Raw genomic sequence first — 20,996 nt, forward strand, 5'->3', positions numbered from 1 at the left:
AATCCTCTAAGAATATCCCAAACCAGCGAATTTTTTAGGTACCTCCAGATCAGGGATTTCTACAACAAAACGCCAATACGACCGGCACGAACAAATTTTGAGCAGCTGTGTTCTAGAGATACGGATACTAGGGGACTCACGTCTAGAATGTACAGGGAAGTGATCTGCCAGAGAGTCGCCCAATGACAATAAACTGAGTTACATGAGACAGTGGGAATCTGACCTAGGAGAGACCTTAGAGGACGACGAATGGGACAGAATTATTCAGGCGGCGGCAAAAAGCTCAATCTGCACCACATTAAAGGAGAACGCATATAAAGTCCCTAATGAGGTGGTATTACACTCCGACGCGATTAGCGAAATTTGTAAAAGGCTACTCTCCTCTCTGCCCTAAACAGTGCGGGGAGGCAGCAGATCTCCGACATATGCTGTGGTCTTGCACTAAGGTGGCCCCGATTTGGGAAAAAATCAGAGATTGGATTCAGCGGATTCTCGATTTGGAGATCCCCCTGGACCCGTGGCTGTTCCTATTGGGCAGGCGGATCCAGGGTCTGTCAAATGCGTCGCATAAATTAATCGCGCACTTTGCTACTGCCACGAGATGCGAGATTGCAGCAGTATGGAAACAGCAGGAGTTATCAATTATCCCTAAGATCAGAAACAGAATTTGGCATGTTTGCCGGATGGAACAATTAACGAGTTTAGTTAATGACTCCGGCACAAATTTTCTAAAAGTTTGGGATCCATGGTTGACCCAGGAAGAAACTCCAGGAGTGGATGCCGCCTCAATCTTGCATTAATTAAATCAAATACGTTCTCCTTTATGGACAGATTAGACAAACCGACATAATGACGCACAGCTATCAGATCTCCCGGTAGCCATAGACAAGAGGAGAATATTGGTAAGAAGGGTAATAGAATCTTGGTAAAACCCGCCAAAGTTAAAATTCGTAGCGAAGGCCGAGAAATTCGTACACGAACAAGTCTTCACACCCTCTCCAGAGCCTGGAAACATACCACCTCCCTTCCCCCCACCCCCTCCCCCCCTCCTACCCTCTACCCCTGTCTTCTTGTCAAGTCTGTCTGGTCGTGTTTGTCCTGTGTTAAGTAGTCATGTCTAAATGTTGTCACTACATGTGGTTTGACAAAAATGGAAATGTGTAACAACGGGCTGTGGAATATTGGTTGTAATTGTACTTTCCAATAAAAACTGAAAGTTGAAAAAAAAAAAAAAAAAAAAAAAAAAAAACAATTAAATAACAACTAGTTACCTTTTATTACACAATTTAATAGGGAATCAGGGAAAATCCAGAATATAATTCGCAAGCACTGGCATGTCTTGAAACAAGATGCTATCTTGAAAAATTATCTTCCAGAATATCCGCAGGTGGTCTTTACAAAAGGCAAGAACCTGAAAGACAACATAGCTCCAAGTGCACTGAGAAAAAGTGTGTGTAATAATAGTACAACATGGTTCCCTGGAAAACCAAAGGGATTTTTTTAAGTGCGATAAATGTAAGGCCTGCAGATTTGGGGTTGAGAAATCGGACACCTTTATTTCTACTAATACTAATGAAATTATTCAAATGAAGGATTCGTCAACTGTAAAAGCACATATGTAGTGTATCTCTTGACTTGTCCCCTGTAATTATCAGTATGTAGGAAGAACTATCCGCCCATTAAGGGTGAGAATCTTGGAAAACATACGTAATATTACAATTGGGCTTGAACGCATGATGTGTCTCTTCACTTTAAAAAGTGTCAGAATTCAGATCCCTCTGGACTGAAGTATATGGGATTGAACAAACATCAGCCCACTGGAGGGGTGGAAATAGAATTCAGTCTTTATCAAGGAGAGAATCCTTCTGAGTTCATAGGTTAAGAACGCTACAGCCAAGAGGCTTAAATGTCGAATTTGACATAAATGCGTTCCTGACCTAATTTTTGGGATGTACCTTTACTCTTTAATAATTCCTGAAATATGTAATTTAACCTTGACTCTTTTATATTCTATGTAATTATTATATTTTTATTTTTAGACTATTACGCCTTGGATTCATCAACATCTAAAATGTAGCAAGGGTTAATTTATTTTTATTTGGAATCCATTCCTGTTTGGCATCATTGCATCTATAATATAATATATGCACTGATGTTAAAGCATGAATGGTTAAATAAATGTATATGGTATTTTATTTAAATTATGCCTTTCATGTCTTTTGCTATGTCTTTTTCATTGTATAAGTACTGTAATATTTCTATATGGCATCATGTTTGTTACAGTGATAGCCATTTATATATTAATATATGTGTGTAGTGGAAGTATAAACCACATCTTTTTATATGTTCTAATTGTTTATAATAGTACAAGGGTACTTTGTTATGGTAATAGATGCTATCTTAACCTATTACCTTGTGTTGCTTAAATCTCAGGGACTTGCATTTGGGAGTTCGTTTTTGTTTGTGCTCAATAAAGTTTGATGCATTGAAGAGTCCAACCACAAGATGGTGTACTGATAGACTTACTATAGGAGAATGGTTGGCAAATATGCTATGGAGCTTTACAGAGCATTGACAGGCATGAATATGCAAATGCTTGCATGACGACGCGTCACGTGATGCGTCACCTGACGTGATGACGTCATGATGCCCTGCAAATTTTGAAAATTAATGCGGGGACACTATTTAAGGGAGGGATACAGAGAGGGTAGTTAGATTAGCCCCAGAGGAAGACTTTACAGTGGAAACACGTGTTGGGTGATATCAGTGACCACTAAAGGAGCCCTTGTTGATGACATCTAGAGTGGAGGACAACTTTAATCAGTCCAGTACTTGCTGTGACGGCCGTGGAGCAGATGCTGTTGCTGTGAATATTTTGTCTGACCCTATGACCCAGTGTGGTCTGAATGCTCTCAAACAAAGGCACTTATGTAAGTGGAATACTTTGTGTTTTTAACATTAAAAACAGTACTATACTATTTTGCTATTCCCCTCTTTTGTATATGGAATTTCCCCCTCTCTATGTGGATCTGGAGTACCTGTCTGGAGACATAAGTTGGTAACTTTGAATAACCACAACGCATCTATCTAAATATACCTGATAGCTAAACGCAATACAGTCAGTGTAGTTCTCCCTCAGGGTCTGTCACGGTCACCTGTGAGAGGATGTAATATACACCAAAATAACTGGGTTGAACTGAACACGACTTAGATATAATAAATTAGGGTATGTTCCTTAAAAGGTGAACACAACAGGGGAGGCGGAGCCTGGGAGCTGTGGTGCATGGATATTTGATAACTGAGCTCCAGCTCGTCAGTGCAAACAATTAACTAAATATCAGCATTTTTGGCATGAAAATTTACAAAAAGATACCCTCATGTATCTGAACAGCGGGGGATGCCGCTGACCACAAGAAGGGGCAGAAGTCACTTCAGTAGCAAGCTACTTCCATAAAACCCCTTGCAAGTTCCTTGAAGCAATGGCGACGGGAGGGAAAAGCAAGGAGAACAGGAACAAGGTCAGACCTCCCCCCAATTGCCCAACGACGAGACAGACACAGACACAGAACCGGGGGCTAACAGACCACCCTCAGGAGCTGGAGACCAGGAGTGGGCCAGGGTTAAGGACATAAAAGAATTATGTGGGGAGATTGAGGACATTTTTTAAGTCTGAACTATGGGCCCTGCGCAAAGACCTGGACGCCCTGGGAGAACGGACCAACACATTGGAGGTAAAAATCAGACGAAACTATATCAGCCCTGCAGCAAACTAAAGCTGAGGTCGCCTCCCTGTCAGCCCAGGTGCGGGAGATGGGGGACAAGTTGGAAGACTCTGACAACAAGGACAGGAGAAACAACTTCCGTATCAGGGGGGTGCCGGAAGCTGTAACAGACCCAGAGGATTTCATCACACGCTGGGTTAAACACCTAATTCCAGATGGATCTGAAGCAGATAGACACCTGGATAGGTGCCAAAGGGCGCTCTGCTCCCGCCCCCAGCAAGGGGACCCACAGAGACATTATTGTCCGTTTCCATTTTTTTTAAATGAAGGAAATCATATCCCAAAAGACCAGGAACCAAACGTATACTGAATTTGACAAGGTCCAGTTCCAAGTATTTCAAGATTTAGCCCCAGCTACGCTGGCCAAGAGGAGGAATTTATGGCCGGTCACAAAAGCGCTGCGAGACAACACCATAAAGTATCGCTGGCTGTTCCCCTTTGCTCTGCTTGTGATAAAAAATGGCACCCCACATACCTTAAGAAGACCAGAGGATGGTGATGCTTTACTGCGCAGGTCGGGCCTTGAGCGGTCTTCGGGGTCCCCTGGGTCCTCCCCACGTGCTTCCCCAAGGGGGGGGGGCTCCGGTGACCTCCTGGAGAAGGGCTGGTTCTGTGGCCGCACCCACCAAAGCTAAAAGCTAAAGACTAAGCCACGTCAGCCAAACTTGTAACATACCCCGAGGACCAAAAAAGACACTCCTGGGAAGCTGAGCTGCCCCTGACTCTCCTAGAGAAGATATCACTACAGCCCTGATCGGAAGGCCCAGAACGCAGGCGAGCCGCCGGGAGGCGTCGTCATGGACGTACCTGGCGATCCGTCGCGGATTTTGGAAGGGCGGCCATCTTCCCTCCTTCTTCCCTCTGGGCTGCGCGGGAACCTCCGAGGAGTGGCGCGGACCCGTTGGCCGCTCCTCCGTCACAATCAACAGCCGCCTCAAAGATGGCGGCCGCCCCCCTTCTCCCGGTCCCGTCCCTCTGCTTCCGGCGTCCAGCGTTGGCGCGGGCACAGACGCGATGTACCTGCCGATCCGCCGTCTTCCCTCCTGGGCTGAGCGGGTGCCCCCGAGGAGAGGCGCGGCCCTGCTGGCCGCGCTCCAGACGGCCACCAGGAAGAGAGACACGAGGGGAGGGGGGGAGGAAGAGCGACACGAGGGGAGGGGGGGAGGAAGAGCGACACGAGGGGAGGGGGGGAGGAAGAGCGACACGAGGGGAGGGGGGGAGAAAGAGAGACACGAGGGGAGGGGGGAGGAGGAAGAGAGACACGAGGGATGGGGGGAGGAAGAGAGACGAGGGGGGGAGGAAAAGAGACACGAGGGGAGGGGGGTAAGAGAGACACGAGGGGAGGGGGGGAAGAGAGACACGAGGGGAGGGGGGGAGGAAGAGAGACACGAGGGGAGGGGGGGAGGAAGAGAGACACGAGGGGAGGGGGGAGAAAGAGAGACACGAGGGGAGGGGGGAGAAAGAGAGACACGAGGGGAGGGGGAAGGAAGAGAGACACGAGGGGAGGGAGAAGAAAAGAGACACGAGGGGAGGGGGGAGGAAGAGAGACACGAGGGGAGGGAGAGGAAAAGAGACACGAGGGGAGGGGGGGGAAGAGAGACACGAGGGCAGGGGGGAGAGAGACACGAGGGCAGGGGGGGGAAGAGAGACACGAAGGGAGGGGGCGAAGAGAGACACGGGGGGAGGGGGGAAGAGAGACAAGAGGGGAGGGGGGAAGAGAGACACGAGGGGAGGGGGGAAGAGAGTCATATGTAGAAGCACATGCACACCGCTGGTAGGAGCTGGAGGGGGGTACTTATCTGCCGGTGCGCTGTATCCAGGGAGGTCCAGACATCCCAGAGGTACTTGAGCAAAGGAATGGAAACAGGCACACGGTCTTACTAAAGGTGCAGTTTATTGTGCCACCAAAGGTCCAACGTTTCGGCAAATAGATTGCCTTTATCAAGGAGAGGGCGAGGGGGGGGAAGAGAGACACGAGGGCAGGGGGGGGGAGAGACACGAGGGCAGGGGGGGGAAGAGAGACACGAGGGGAGGGGGCGAAGAGAGACACGGGGGGAGGGGGGAAGAGAGACAAGAGGGGAGGGGGGAAGAGAGACACGAGGGGAGGGGGGAAGAGAGACACGAGGGGAGGGGGGAGAGTGACAACAAGAGAGACAACAAGGGAATAGGGGGGAAGAGAGACAAGAAGGGAGGGGGGAGAAGAGACAAGAAGGGAGGGGTGAAGAGAGACAAGAAGGCAGGAGGGGGGGGAGAGAGAGAAAAGAAGACAGGAGGGGGGGAGACAAGAAGGGAGGGGGGAGACAAGAAGGGAGGGGGGGAGACAAGAAGGGAGGGGGGGAGACAAGGGAGGGGGGGAGCAGACAAGAAGGGAGGGGGGGAGCAGACAAGAAGGGAGGGGGGAACAGACAAGAAAGGAGGGGGGGAGCAGACAAGAAAGGAGGGGGGGGGGCAGACAAGAAGGGAGATGGGGGGGAGACAAGAAGGGAGGGGGGAGACAAGAAGGGAGGGGGGGAGACAAGAAGGGAGGGGGGGAGACAAGAAGGGAGGGGGGGAGACAAGAAGGGAGGGGGGGAGACAAGAAGGGAGGGGGGGAGACAAGAAGGGAGGGGGGGAGACAAGAAGGGAGGGGGAGACAAGGGAGGGGGGAGACAAGAAGGGAGGGGGGGAGACAAGAAGGGAGGGGGGGAGCAGACAAGAAGGGAGGGGGGGAGCAGACAAGAAGGATGGGGGGAGCAGACAAGAAGGGAGGGGGGAGCAGACAAGAAGGGAGGAGGGGGGAGACAGGAGGGTAGGGGGGGAGACAGGAGGGCAGGGGGAGACAGGAGGGCAGGGGGGGAGACAAGAAGGGAGGGGGGGAGACAAGAAGGGAGGGGGGAGACAAGAAGGGGGGCAGCAGACAAGAAGGAAGGGGGGGGAGCAGACAAGAAGGGAGGGGGGGGCAGACAAGAAGGGAGGGGGGAGCAGACAAGAAGGAAGGGGGGGAGCAGACAAGAAGGGAGGGGTGGGAGCAGACAGGAAGGGGGGAGGGGGGGAGACAGGGAGGCAGGGGGGGGGGAAACAAAAGGGCTGGAGAATACAATCAAATCAGACCGAGAGTTTGGGGGACGGATACTAGGCGGAGCTCAAGTTAGCCACAGATTGGGATGTAGTTAGGCATAACACAGAACTGTCATATAGGGGTAAAGGTTATGGTATGCAAGATTCAGAGAGGAGGTTTAGAGGTGGGATTTCCCACGCATCCCTATAGTTACTCACGTTACCCCTCTGAATGTTTTCCCTTGTTATAAGTCGTTTGAGGTGTTTGAAAAAGTTTTTACTATCTACAAAAGTTATTAGTTGATGTATTGCTGGTACAAGTTTATATAAATAATGCTTTAGGATGCGCTGGCGGGGACTACCCCTGCTGCAGGCTTCTCCTATCTCGACCCATTCCCCGGTAATGGGCCGTATTCTAGTCCCTAGGAGGCTGGTCCCTCGGGACACAGACAAGTCCACCGTTATGGACGGTCTGCCAGGCCATACCTATGGGCATAAGGATCTCTATGGGTACACCCCAGATGAGATCTTCTCAATTCTATGTATATTCACTAACAGAAACACACTATTTACGCTGTCATTTTTGTCTTTTTATTCGTTATATGTTATATGTGTCCCTGCCCCTTCCTACCTTCATGTGTCCCCCCTCCCTGGGCCCTGGCCTCCCATTTCCCCCACCTCCCCCCCCAGAGGAAAGAGGAGCGGACGGCAAGGGAATATGCGGTAAAGACATCACCACATCATCAGTCAACCCATCAGATGGACATCTCGGCCCTAGGAACGGGGTAAGACTATGGCTCTGTAAGGAATCCGCTCCTCGGTTTACTGGATGCCTTACCTTGCAGACCTGTGCAGTCCTGGAGCACCTCTCCTGATGTTTGCTGCAGCCTGGATTCACTCACCAAAGCAATACACACTCCCTCTGGTATCTACTGCAGCTGTGCAGCCTATCACTGCAACTTAGCCTTGTATTCACTCATTGGAGCAGTACCTTCACACCCCCTCCGGAGATTGGCCCGCGGGCCTTTAAGTACTGCTTTCCCACAATGCTCCCCGCCGAGCATAGTCCTTTCCGGATGTCACTAACTGTTCTGCCACAAGCTTCCGCTTGTTACTGTTCCTGTCTCTCGTGCTGAAGTTGAGTATTCTTCTTGTTGTCTGCAGTTCCAGGTTTCCTAGGCCGGCTGCTATATTCATGCAGCGGTCTGCTCCAGTCTCCTATGTTGCAGCTGAGTACTCTTCTGGTTCACTTCAGCTTCCTGCTTTCCTGCACTGAAGCAAAGGTATCCCCTATGTCTTCAGCTTCCTTCTCCTGTGCTGAAGCGGAGGTTTCCCCTGCGTCCTTCAGTCTCCTGATTTCCTGCACTGAAGCGGAGGTTTCCCTGTGTATCTTCAGCTTCCTGGTTCCTGGGGCCTACTCTTTCCCTAATCTAGAGAGGCCGTGTCCTGGTTCCTGCGCTGTAACGGAAGATTCCCCAGCCCGCTCAGGACTCTTGCGCTGTAGCACTGGTTCACCCGCGCAGCAAAGCGGGGTGCTACTCTGGTCTGCCTACCATCTCCTGTGACCAGTACCATGGGCCATGGTCGTCGCTCGCGCAAAGGCCAACCCCGCGCTCCTAAGCTGAAGCGGGGCTCTCCTGACTACCTGTTGCCGAACTCTTGCTTGAACAATGTTTATCCTGATGTCTCCTGTCCTGACCCTGGCTTGTACAACGACGATGCTCTTTTCTCCTATCCTGATCCTGCTATGTATGACTACGAACTGCGCAATCCGGATCAGCCTGCGCGGTCTAAGGTCTGTGCTTTTACAACCCTACCTCAGCCACGCGGTCCGACCCTGGTTTGTGGCGAGCAGAACCCCGACAGGCTCATGATACGCCCTACACACCCACTATCACTAGATGGCCCTTAACATCATTTCACATAACGTAAAGGGTTTCTACAGCCCCTTAAAACGCAAGAAAGCATTTACAGAATATAAAAGGCGGGGTGCCGACATATTGATGCTCCAAAAAACTAATTTTAGCGACAAAAGTGCCCACCGTTTCATGGATAAGCAATACTCGCAGTTCTTCCTCTCATCAGCCCCTGAAAAAAAGAAGGGAATCGCTATACTTTTCCACAACAAGATACCCTTTAACGTTAAAACAGTTAAAAAAGATAAAGAAGGGCGCTACATCATCCTAACGGGTTCCATACATGAGCAACCTATTACCCTAGCAGCCGTGTACACTCCCTGCTAGCAAGACGCAAACATTTTTGATACCTTCTTCCAAACCCTGAATACCTGGGCACAGGGCCCTATTATTATAGCAGGTGATTTTAACATAGCCCTTCAGCCAGCACTAGATAGATCCAGCACCCCCAAAGAGAGTAACAAAAAAGCGAGACTCTCCCTGACTGCAGGCCTCCGGAAGAACCATCTAGCGGATATTTGGAGAGAGTTGCACCCGCTGGAGAGAGATTACACGTTTTACTCCCATCCTCATAACTCATATAGTAGAATCGACTACTTCTTCGTCTCTAGTAGACTGGTCCCGCTGGTCGCCCGTGTGGTAATCCATGATTTTTCATGGTCAGACCTTGCACCTATTGAGCTAAGGTGTAACCAAATTAAACATGGCAGACTGGGAGCAAATTGGAAACTCAATGAATCCCTCTTAAAAATCCCTGATATATGCGAACACATTGGTAAAGAAATTAACCAATTCTTTGAAATCAACACAGGTTCTGTGGAATCCCAGTTAACTCTATGGGAGGCTCACAAGGCGACCCTCAGAGACACGTTGATAAGTGTCGCGGTGAGACGCAAGCGGGAAAAGGACGTTAAAATTATCACCCTTCAGTCTAAATTAAGCTCCCTATCTGAGAGACATAAACAACACCCAGATCCGCAGATCCTCAAGAATTTGAAAGATACTAAGATTGAATTAAATATGCTTTTGACGTCCAGGGCAGACAATTCGTTATGTTGGTCCAAGAGGAAATTATACGAAAAGGCTAACAGACCAGATACGATGCTGGCCCGTCTGCTACGTAACAGACAGACCAACTACAATATCCAAGCGATTAGATTGAAATCAGGCTCCACCTCGGCCAATCCTAAAATCATAGTCAATGAATTTGGTAAATTCTATGAATCTTTATACAGCGGTGAGAAAGTGGCACATACCACAAAAACGAGTAAGTCACTAGGAGATTTCCTAGCAAACTCAAATTTGGCAAAGCTCACTGAGGCGGAAAGAGAAAGCCTAGGGGCGGATTTCACTGGGGAGGAATTAGCCACGGTGATAAAAGAATTGAAACCATCAAAGGCCCCGGGCCCGGATGGCTTCTCGGGGCTGTACTATAAAAAGTTTCGCAAAGTGCTTACCCCAAGCCTGCTCCGAATGTTTAACGCAATATTGGCGTGAGCCCCAATCCCCGGAGAGATACTCCGGGCGTCTATATCACTAATCCATAAATCAGGCAAAGATCCGCTGGAATGCAAAAGCTATAGACCAATCTCCCTGATTAATACTGACATTAAAATCTACGCCAAACTGCTGGCCAATAGACTAAGTCAGATCCTGCCCAGACTGATACATCCAGATCAAGTCGGATTTATGAAAGGTAGACAAGCAGCGGATAATACCCGACAAATCATTGATCTGATAGAATTGGCTAACAGTGGAAAATCACAAATTATGATGTTAAGTCTGGATGCCGAAAAAGCGTTCGACAGGATCGACTGGCCGTATTTAAAAGAGACGCTCGGAGCGTTTGGATTTGGGGAAAGGGTGAGTGAAGCGATTATAGCACTTTACTCAGGCCCTACTGCTAAGGTCATACACCAGGGCTTTCCATCTGCCCAATTCCAAATTAAAAGTGGCACGAGACAGGGGTGCCCGTTATCCCCCCTCCTGTTTGCCCTTTGTATGGAACCTTTAGCAGCTCAGATCCGTGTCTGTCCTGATATAGTTGGGGTAAATATTGACTCTCAATCCCACAAAGCAGCTCTGTATGCTGACGACATTCTATTATTACTTTCTCGACCCCTCACATCTCTGCCAAATCTATTTAATCTGCTAGACAAATTCACTAAAATATCTGGATTCAAAATCAATCAATCTAAATCAGAAGCTCTAAACATCAGCCTCCACAAAGAGGTTGAAAAGCTACTAAAGCTAAATTTCAAATTTAATTGGAAACAGAACCAGATTAAATACTTGGGAGTCCATATTACTAAGGATGTTAGAGACATTTATAAGGCAAATTACCCCCACCTATTCAGATCACTAAAAGCTGACATCTCAAAATGGTCCTCCCAGAGAATCTTTTGGATAGGTAGGATACAAAGTATCAAAATGAATCTTCTCCCCCGTATCCTATACATATTCCAAACGTGTGCCACTGAGACTGAAAGACCTACTCTCGCTTCAGTCTGATATCTCCAAATTTATATGGGGAGGTAAAAAACCGAGAGTAAACAAATTGACCATGAAAAGATCCTCCACAGCAGGGGGCTTAGCGGTACCTTGTCTGTGGTCCTACTATAAAGCGGCGCAATTAAGCAAATTGTCCAATGGCGCTCCAACCCTGCATTGAAAAAATGGGTGGAAATAGAATGGGCAAGTTGTGCCCCGATAGAGCTACAATCTTTGATCTGGCTCCCCAAAAAAGCACATACAGGTGCTGCCATGCCGCTTTCCTCTGTGACCAACTCGCTGTCAATATGGAACACGTCAAAGCACAATCACTCCCTCACCACTAGAAACTCCCTGATGTCCCCCCTTTGGGGGAACTCCGACTTTGCTCCTGGTCTGCAGTGCAGTAGTACCTCTAGTTGGAAAACGGCCGGATATACGCACCTTAGAGACTTGGAGGGCAGTGGCAACAAAATTAAATCATTTGGGCAAATCAGATCTGAAAAGAATATCCACCATTCTGAATTTTTTAAGTACCTCCAGGTCTGAGCATTTTATAATAAACTAGCCCCTTATTCAAAGCTGACCAATTTTGAAAAGCTCTGTCTGGCAGAATCAGACACTTCGGGGCTCACATCGCAGTTATACGGAGAAGTGGTGGGTTCTGCTGACCACGGACAGGGACACCTGAGATACAGATCTCAGTGGGAATCTGACCTGGGAAAATCCCTAGAAGATGAGGACTGGAGCAATATCTATCTAGCGGCTGCCAAAAGCTCAATCTGCACCACACTAAAGGAGAATGCATATAAGGTCCTAATGAGATGGTACCACACCCACCTAAAATTATCTAGGTATGTGCCAGGACTATCCCCGCTGTGCCCTCGACAGTGCGGAGAGTCGACAGACCTGTTATATATGCTGTGGTCTTGCCCTCGGATCGCACCTCTATGGGAAGAAATTCGTGATTGGACTCAGAGGATCTTGGGCCTCACGATTCCCCTAGACCCGTGGCTGTTCTTGCTGAACAGACCGCTAGAGGGGTTCTCAAGAGCAAACAACAAATTAATCGGGCACTTTGCCCTAGCAACCCGATGTGAGATCGCAGCAGTATGGAAACTTAACGTGATTCCTTCCATCCCCAAGATTCGGAACAAGATTTGGATTATCTGCCAGATGGAAATGTTAACGAGTCTAGTTAACGACACTGGCATCAATTATCTAAAGATCTGGTTACCCTGGTTGGCCCAAACAGACATACACAGGGTGGAACGGGCACAATTTGGCATTGATAGCACTAGATGCATTCTCCTTTGGCAGGTCCAGCCTATATTCCATCTTGTTATTAAAATCATCAGGGAATCGGCAAACAGGTCATAGAAGTTACTTGACAGCAGGTGTACATACACGGGCTCAAATAAGTAGGTCTTAATGATCCTAGCTGAAGAAGCACCCTCCGAGAGCCGCTTTCACCTCAACGAGAAGACATGCCTTCCCCAACCCTATATCCTCCCTCCCTTATGTCTCTCCCCCGTCATCCAGCGGTGAGTTATATGTCTCCGGATACGACGGTAGATATCAAAATACCGAAAGATAGATGCTGTCTAAGTTAGTCTCGTCTTGTGTTGTCCTGTCGTCATCCCACATACACTGTATTAATTTGAAAGACTATGTCATATGTACCTCCCTTGAGTGCGTTTATGCCACGTTATGATTTGTACCTGTACATTACTTCAATAAAAATTACAAGTTAAAAAAAAAAAAAAAAAGGTGAACACAAATGATAGTACAAATAACAGGCAAAATATACACTTACTTAGGGTTGGAATGATGAAGTAATCAGGAAAACACGATTAGCAATTCATGTAGCAATCACGAAAAGACACAAAGACACGAAGAACAACTCAGTATAGGATGGACACTGGTTTATATGCAATTCCACTCCTATACTTTATTATTGAGTGCAGGCCATTGGAGAACAATTACCTGCACCCAATCTCTCCTTGCCACCTCACCTGAGGGGCACCGTAATACCTGCCCACTGGGTGGGTAATATTCTAAACAGGGGGCTTATTTCCTCAGCCCCCCTCCCACAAGACTGGCATCTTAAAGTCTAGCTTTGCCAGGATACCCTTTGTTCCCAAGTGTGAATTACAGCACTTAGTATCAAGTACCCATGTCCTGCATTCCATTGTGCTCGCATACACAAGCAGGGTGGGGGAGCCTTTGATCAGGAGTTTATGATCGACCATTTGTCTCCCAATCCGGGTCATTAACATAGCAGATGGGCTCTGAGTTTTCATACCAGACCCAAAATGCAATTCATATTTTAATACCTTCATATATTAAAATAATCCGTTCTGCTGGGCCCGGTGGGCTGAAACTTGCCAGTCCTTCATGCCGAAGGTGACTCTCCATGGTGGCCAAGTTTCAGCTCTCTGCGACCCCCAGAACCGGAGATACACAAATACAATTTAAAACCCTTATTACTTTAATGCAGGATTCTCCGTTCTAAGAATAAATCTCTGCTTTTCACTCTTTCCCATTGAAATCAACGGGCTCCTCCGCTATAGGCTTTCAATGGAGCAACTCCGCCGTTGAAGTCAATGGGCTTCGCCGCTATAGACTTTCAATGGAGCAACTACGCCACTGAAGTGTTTGGGCCCTGTCGCTATAGACTTTCAATGGAGCAACTCCGCCATTGAAGTCTATAGGAAAACCACAATCTTTTCATTTGCCCATACTCCGTCTGGTTGTTCGGAGAGGGCTGGAAATGGTCATGCAGTCATGTCGGAACAGTGACTACATGCGCCCCAAATTCCAGCCCTCTGGTCCTCACAGAACCGGAGATATGGACTCACACTTTTACATTTTTAACGCCACGCGGCTTTTCCCCATTGGAATCAATGGCCGGCGCCGCCATAGGCAATGCATGAGCAAGCGCCGCCATTGGATTCAATGGGACCTCCGCTCTGCCATTAGAGTCAATGGCGCGACCCTCTTCATGAGTACGATCCCTTACGGGGGTCCCTCATTCCCAGACCCGATGGTGGTCGTGTGTGGGGGTTCCTAGGGGCTAGGGGCAAAAATAATTTTATTTCTGGGTGCCCTAGAACCTAAGATTCCCACGCCAATTGTATTTGAACTTGAACTCAGTGATAAAAGCTCTTTTCAAAGACATTGTATCTGCTCTTGCGGTCTGAGGTTTGGATGGCTGTCAACCCGTTCCTGGAGGTCGGCGTCGAGGAATCCCCATTGAAGTCAATGGCCTCATTGACTTACAATGGGAAACCGCCGCTCCTCCTCTCGGACGCCACCTGCTGGTCTTCGCTGGAAACAGGCCCAAAACCGCTAGATCCGCCATTGGAATGAATGGAGCTGCAATGGTGACCTAGGGGACACTGCAAACTGGAGCCTGAAAAGGCGGGAAAATGGGACAAAGGGCCATAAACACTGAGTTAACCTTAACCCTTTCCCTCCCGCATCCATCCCAGTGTATGTGTTGGTGCAAACACAGGAATGGGAACAATACACATTTACAGGGGAAAATACATTTGATTGTGGAGCAGTTTAAAAACACATTACTGGACCGCAGTCCAGCTAACCCCTTGCTTCCCCAGTGAGAGCAGGGGGTGGCCAAATGGGGTGTAACCCCTTTAATACCAGACCAAACCCCCTCTCCCATGACACCTCCCCTGCTCAATGGATGCCTTGTGACCCAGCTGCCCACTCTGACACTGGGACACCACTGGCATCCTTGAAGCACTTAATAAGTCCTGAGGGTTGGCCTGGCAAAATTGTCCTCCGGCATTGTCCAGTACATTGTCCTGGTCACATTGGATGGTGAAGTCCAGATCCTGCTGAGCAGGGCTCCAACGTGGCCGCCAGGCATTCTCCTTTGCTCCCTCTGCCCCTTACCCAGTGCCTGGTGAACCAAGACCACCGTGAAGGGGCACCTCTGCAGACTAGGCAGCATGTTGCCCAGAGACTGGGAAGTCTCTGTACCAGCGAGAGACCAGCTATCGAGCAGAGACCGTCACTTCCTCGTCAAAAAAGTCTGGAAAAGAGCTATGTCACTATCCTGTAGGGACCCTTCCTGCCCTGGCCCTGTGCCCACCTGTAGCTGCTTCGCTATACCCTTGCCTCTCCTCCCTGGTTCTAGGGCAGTCCCCACCCAGAGTGGCATCACCTCTGGATTCCAGAAACCACCTGGGATGCTGACTGCTACCCTCTCCTGTGCCCCCTGGGACAAGGCAATCCGCCAGTACCCTGTACTGGGGTTCCTGGTACCCAGATGCTTTGCTCCTGCCCTCTCAAAACTTAAGGCCAGGAAATAAGCCCCAGCTACCACCAATGCTGCTAGGGCCAGCATCACTCCTCTCCACTTCACTGTGCGGCCCTTCCTCCCGGTAGCTACCCTTGGCTGCCCTGAGGACAGAACCCTCTGCTGTACCCCCCTAGACCTGGCTACTGCTCCTGGCTGCCTACCTCCCCACTGCCCTACCTCTGGGAACCCTGGGGGATCTGTCAGGGGTGTCTCTCCTGGCAAGTCAGAACAAGGAACCTCCTGCCTTCCTAGCCCATCCCTAGCTTCTACCAGCTACCTGACACCCCACTGACCTCCTATCTCCCCCTGCTCCACAGCGTCTCCCTACCTAGCCTCCCCTAGGCTCAGCACCTCAGCCACTGCGGATGACTCCTGCTGCCTTTCCTCCCCGGCTGCCACTAGCCCTTCTTCTCCTACTGAGACCTTGCGCTGGCTACCTACCTGCAGCCTTCCTTCACTCCGCATCTCCCTAGCTAATCCTAACCTGGATCCTAAGGACACCTGAGTGAGTTCATCTCCCTGACACTGCCTCCCCATTACCGGAGAGGAGCCCAGGGGCACAGGTGCAGAAGCACCTGCCTTGGCTCCTGGCTGGCAGGTAATCTGGGGGTTGTCTAACTGTACCACTGCCCCTGATACCTCCAGCCCATAGCCAGGCGACAACAGTGGAGCTCTAAACCGAGAGACCCCCTGAGGCTATGCCAGGGTAATGGGGAAATCCAGCTGGTTCACTTGCTGCCTTCCCTCCCCTGTTCCCACTGGCCCACCCAACCCTCTCCCAGGCAATCCTACCCTAGAGCTGGGTGCTAACGGGGCAAGCCCTTCTCCCTGAAGTGGTGCCTCCATTACCGGAGGTGAGCTCAGGGTTGCTGGTGCGGATGCACCCACCTTAGCTCCTGGACTGGTAGGTAACCCTGGGGTAGTCTAACTGTGCCACAACCCCTGATACCTCCAGTCCATAGCAAGGCTGCAACAGTGGGGCTCTTAACTGAGAGCCCCCTTGATGTTCCACCAGGGTAATGGGAAAGCCTAGCTGCCCTACAGGCTGCCCTTCCTTCCCCTCCCCTGGTACCCCTATCTCCTGCCACCCACCGGTCAATCCTACAGGGGAACAACAGGGTACAGTCATAGGAACAAATAAGTTAGAGTCAGTCTGCGACTGGGTCTGGCATACCTCGCTGGTCTCCGCAGAGACCTCCGCCTTCGTAGGTCCAGATTGCAGGGGGACTGGAGTGGCCGCCGCCGGCATCATCTTGGCCGGGAAGCAAAGGGAAGCTGCTGCAACAGCAGGTCCTCGTGGAGAAACACGACTCCATTCAACCAAGGTGAAACAATCCCCTCCCGCAACCCCTGTCCCTCCCCCCACTCAGAAAAGTCTCCGGCACGTTGCCGGAATCGCGGCTCTTCCGCCGCCGCCGCCGCTACGGGCGAGCACCGGGTGACTGCCGCAACAGCACCCGGCTTCGGCACAGGGTCGCCGACGTAGATCGTGGTGCTCCGGTCGCTTCCGAGCAGCGCCGACTCCGCCAAAAAAGACAAATCACCCACCTCCCGCACACCCCGACCCTCCCCCCAAATAAAATCGGCTCCGGCGGCTTGCTGGAATCGTGGCTTCTCCTCCACCGATGCCTGCATCCTGCGTCCTGGGAGCACTTCCACTGGCCGGACCATATCAGGTCGGGCCAGGGGTATCACAGCACCTTGCTGTAGCAAGCCGACCGCTTGCCGAGCACCGCTTCTGATGAACGGAAAAGATGTGCTCCGGCCGCCGCTCCGCTGTGATCAGAGGGATGGCCGCCGCTCTCGCCGATGCAGCCCGGCCAGGTTCTCCAGGGGACGTCCCGTGAAGGGTTGTCACCCCTGCTGGGTGGGAACCGTCGGAGGATGCCGCTAAATGGGTCACCTTGTCCGCAGCTCGTGAGCGTTGGCCCTGAAGGGCTCCTTCGCCCGACCGTGCACGGTCCGGGCACCGGGCTTTGATGTGGCCCGCTTTGTTGCAGTGGTAACACCGCCGCTTCTGCTGGCACTCCGCCGCCGCCGATGGATCACCTCCCGCAGGAGGCTGGAAGGTCCAAGAAGGAGTGGTGGGGGTGCCGGGCGCGTTCTGGGGCTTCTCCGCCGCCGGTGGACTACCCCCCACAAGGGGCTGCTGAGTCCAGAGCGGAGTGGCTCGATCGCCGGGCTCAGGGAGGGGATAAGCGGGTCTGTGCAGCACCAACGCCATGAACTGTGCCCACTTCGCCGGGAACCACGTCTTTCCCAATGCACACAACAGTGCTAGCTCTTTCAGGGAAAATGGACGGGCCGCCGCAACAGCCGATACCTCTCCGGCTGTAAGACTCCCATGGTCTCCGCGATCACCCGCAAGTCTCTGCCGTCCCGGAGCTGGGTCCATTCCCTGCTCTCCGGGCGGTGTGGTGGTTACAGCGGCTGCAGCTGTGGATCTTTGCTCAGCCTGCCGGGTTTCCTGCTCACCGATCGCAGCCTCTCTTTCAGCTTTACCGGCTGCAGGTTCCCGCTCTGACTTGATCCATTCCTCCGGTCTCGGTGCGCGGCTCCAGTCACACGGATGGCCGGCACTTGGGTTCTGGAGGCAATGCTTCTCACAAGTAGGGGAACAGTGAGGTGGTGCCATATCTTGCGTTATATGTTGTACATTGTGTGTCCAATATCTTTAGTCTTAGGAACTCGCAATTTCCCGAGTGCGGCCCGCGTCGGCTTTCTGCTCTCCCCCTCCCTCCCGAGTCCACTCTCCCACGCCCCCCCGTCGCCCTGTGAGCCTGCTGTCACCCTCCCCTGCGAGCCCGCTCTCCCCTCGCAGGGTAGCAGCGCGCTCTAGCATTGAGGCACTTCCTTTCCTGCCTGCTGCTTGCTAGAAAGTGTGCGTGCACTCCTGCCTACTCTGCCGCCGCCTCCTCCACTACAAGCCAAGGTAGGGAAGGGGAGGGAGAAGGAGAGGGAGGGGAGGGAGAAGGAGAGGGAGGGTTTGAAGTGCAGGGGCGCTTGATATGAGGTACTGGGGGGGTTGATGTGTGGTGCTGGGGGGCTTGATGTGTGATGCAGGGGGGCTTGATGTGTGGTGCAGGGGGGCTTGATGTGTGGTGCAGGGGGGCTTGATGTGTGGTGCAGGGGGGCTTGATGTGAGGTGCAGGGGGGCTTGATGTGAGGTGCTGGGGGGCTTGATGTGAGGTGCTGGGGGGTTATTGTGAGGTGCTGGGGGGTTATTGTGAGGTGCTGGGGGGTTATTGTGAGGTGCTGGGGGGTTATTGTGAGGTGCTGGGGGGTTATTGTGAGGTGCTGTGGGGTTAATGTGAGGTGCTGGGGGTTAATGTGAGGTGCAGGGGGGTTAATGTGAGGTGCTGGGGGGTTAATGTGAGGTGCAGGGGGGTTAATGTGAGGTGCAGGGGGGTTAATGTGAGGTGCAGGGGGGTTAATGTGAGGTGCAGGGGGGTTAATGTGAGGTGCAGGGGGGTTAATGTGAGGTGCTGGGGTTTTAATGTGAGGTGCTGGGGGGTTAATCTGAGGTGCTGGGGGGTTAATCTGAGGTGCTGGGGGGTTAATGTAAGGTGCAGGGGGGAGAGTGATGCGATGTGCAGGGGGGAGAGTGATGTGAGGTACAGGGGGGTGGGATGTGTGTGGTGTGCAGGGGGGAATTGTGTGTTTGATGTGGAGGGGGAGTATTATGTGTGTGGGTGAGGGGGAGAGATGAGGGTACGAGAGATAGATGGGGACTATCGCAAAGGTTGATAGTGAGGGGTTCTGGGGGAGATATATGAGGATGATGATGAAGGGTGCTGGGGGAGATATATGAGGATGAGGTGCTGGAGGAGATGATGATGATGATGATTTTACCCGTGCGGCCCAATTTTTTTTTCCTTAGAGCAGTTCGGCCCTTCTCACGTTACGAGTTGTGCAGGCCTGCTCTTAATATTCAAAATGTGCAAGTGAATACTAATAATATGTAAACAAAAGAACAAGTGAAAATAATAACAGTGCAAGGTGATAAAACAATAAAATCACGTGCAATGTGTAGGTACAAAACACACTCAAACCCTTAGAAGGACTTTTACGGAGTCCACACTAACAGACAAAGGAGAGCCAGGGGAGCGATGGTACCTTAAAAAATAAATAAACTACATAGTGCAATACTGTTTCAATATGACACAAATGAAGCTCCCAAGTGCATACTCAAAAAGGCTGAGAGATATCAGACTAAGTAGTAAGGTCATAGGCTGGAGCTGATAGGAGGAGGTGCAATCTCAAAAGAGAGAGAGACACGGAGCCAAAAATAAAAAGTAACACGATTTATCCAAAACAAAAAAAAATGAAGGCTTACAAGATCCCAGTGGGATAACAGCATAGAGGGTTGGTGATCACAAAATCACATCACGCCGTCGTTGCTGCTTCAAGCCGCCGTACTGCGTCTCTGCCAGGAGCCGATACGTCACTTCCGGTATTACGTCCGGTTGAAGGTGACGTCACGGAGTTCCCAGCACTCTCTCTCCCTCTCGATCGTAGGGTCATGCTCTACGCGTTTCGCCATTCTGAATGACGGCTTCGTCAATCCAATTTATTATTATTCATCAAAATAGTTTTAATGGCATCACAACTCTGGGACTGGTTTATAACTGTATATAATGAACACACATCCACAGTACAAAGTATAAATCCCTCCTTTCACTCAATATCTTGCAACAGATGTATGATGTGGGTCGTGTCCTTAAAGCTGCAGTTCAGTCTTTTTTTATTTTTTTTTATTTATTTTTTTACTTCAATAGTTTCATGTGGGCAATCTCTACTTACATAAAGAACTGCATAGCTGCAGGTCAATTCGTTCTCCATGGAAATTTGGTGACATCATTAGAGCTGGCATATGTTTTTCTTCTACTTCTGTTACTCAGTGGAAGCTCATGAATATTCATGAGCACTCCTGCACTGACATGTGCTAGAGGGAGGGCAGGACTGACAAAGGGGTGTGCCAGGGCTTGTGACAGGACATGAAGGGGCAGTGCCTTAGAAAATGGTTGTTAAAATAGAATACAGGCGGTCCTCGGTTATCCGACGCAATGCGTTACTCAAAATGGCGTCGGATAGCGAAGCGTCGTAAAGCGAAACCCGTTTTCCCATAGGAACACTGTTTAAATCAAACGTTCCGTTCCTGAAGGCATTTTTAATGCTAAAATACACAGAAAATGTTACTCAAGCAATAAGATATGCAGCACACACATAGATTATGATGGAAACATTATATTTATTGATTCCAGAACTGTAAAATAAAACTATAAAAATAAAACTATGCTGTATTCTGTACAGAAATGTACATGAGCAAAAAAAAAACCCCACATCAATTATTGGAGGAAGATGATTGGGGGGGGGGGGGGAGGGATCTTCAGCAGACAACGGACTTCTTGGAGGTGATGTAGGTGGAGTTGAAGGTTTCGGCCT

General features: G+C 50.3%; 1 protein-coding gene across 4 annotated transcripts in view; it reads right to left on the minus strand.

Annotated features, from left to right (window-relative positions):
- Positions 1–20,996, minus strand: part of LOC142466749 (uncharacterized) — a 77,852-nt gene that overhangs the window by 31,557 nt on the left and 25,299 nt on the right. The gene's annotated exons all lie outside the window — the stretch shown is intronic.

This window comes from Ascaphus truei, chromosome 15 (assembly GCF_040206685.1).
Source record: "Ascaphus truei isolate aAscTru1 chromosome 15, aAscTru1.hap1, whole genome shotgun sequence".
Classification (NCBI taxonomy): Eukaryota; Metazoa; Chordata; class Amphibia; order Anura; family Ascaphidae; genus Ascaphus; species Ascaphus truei.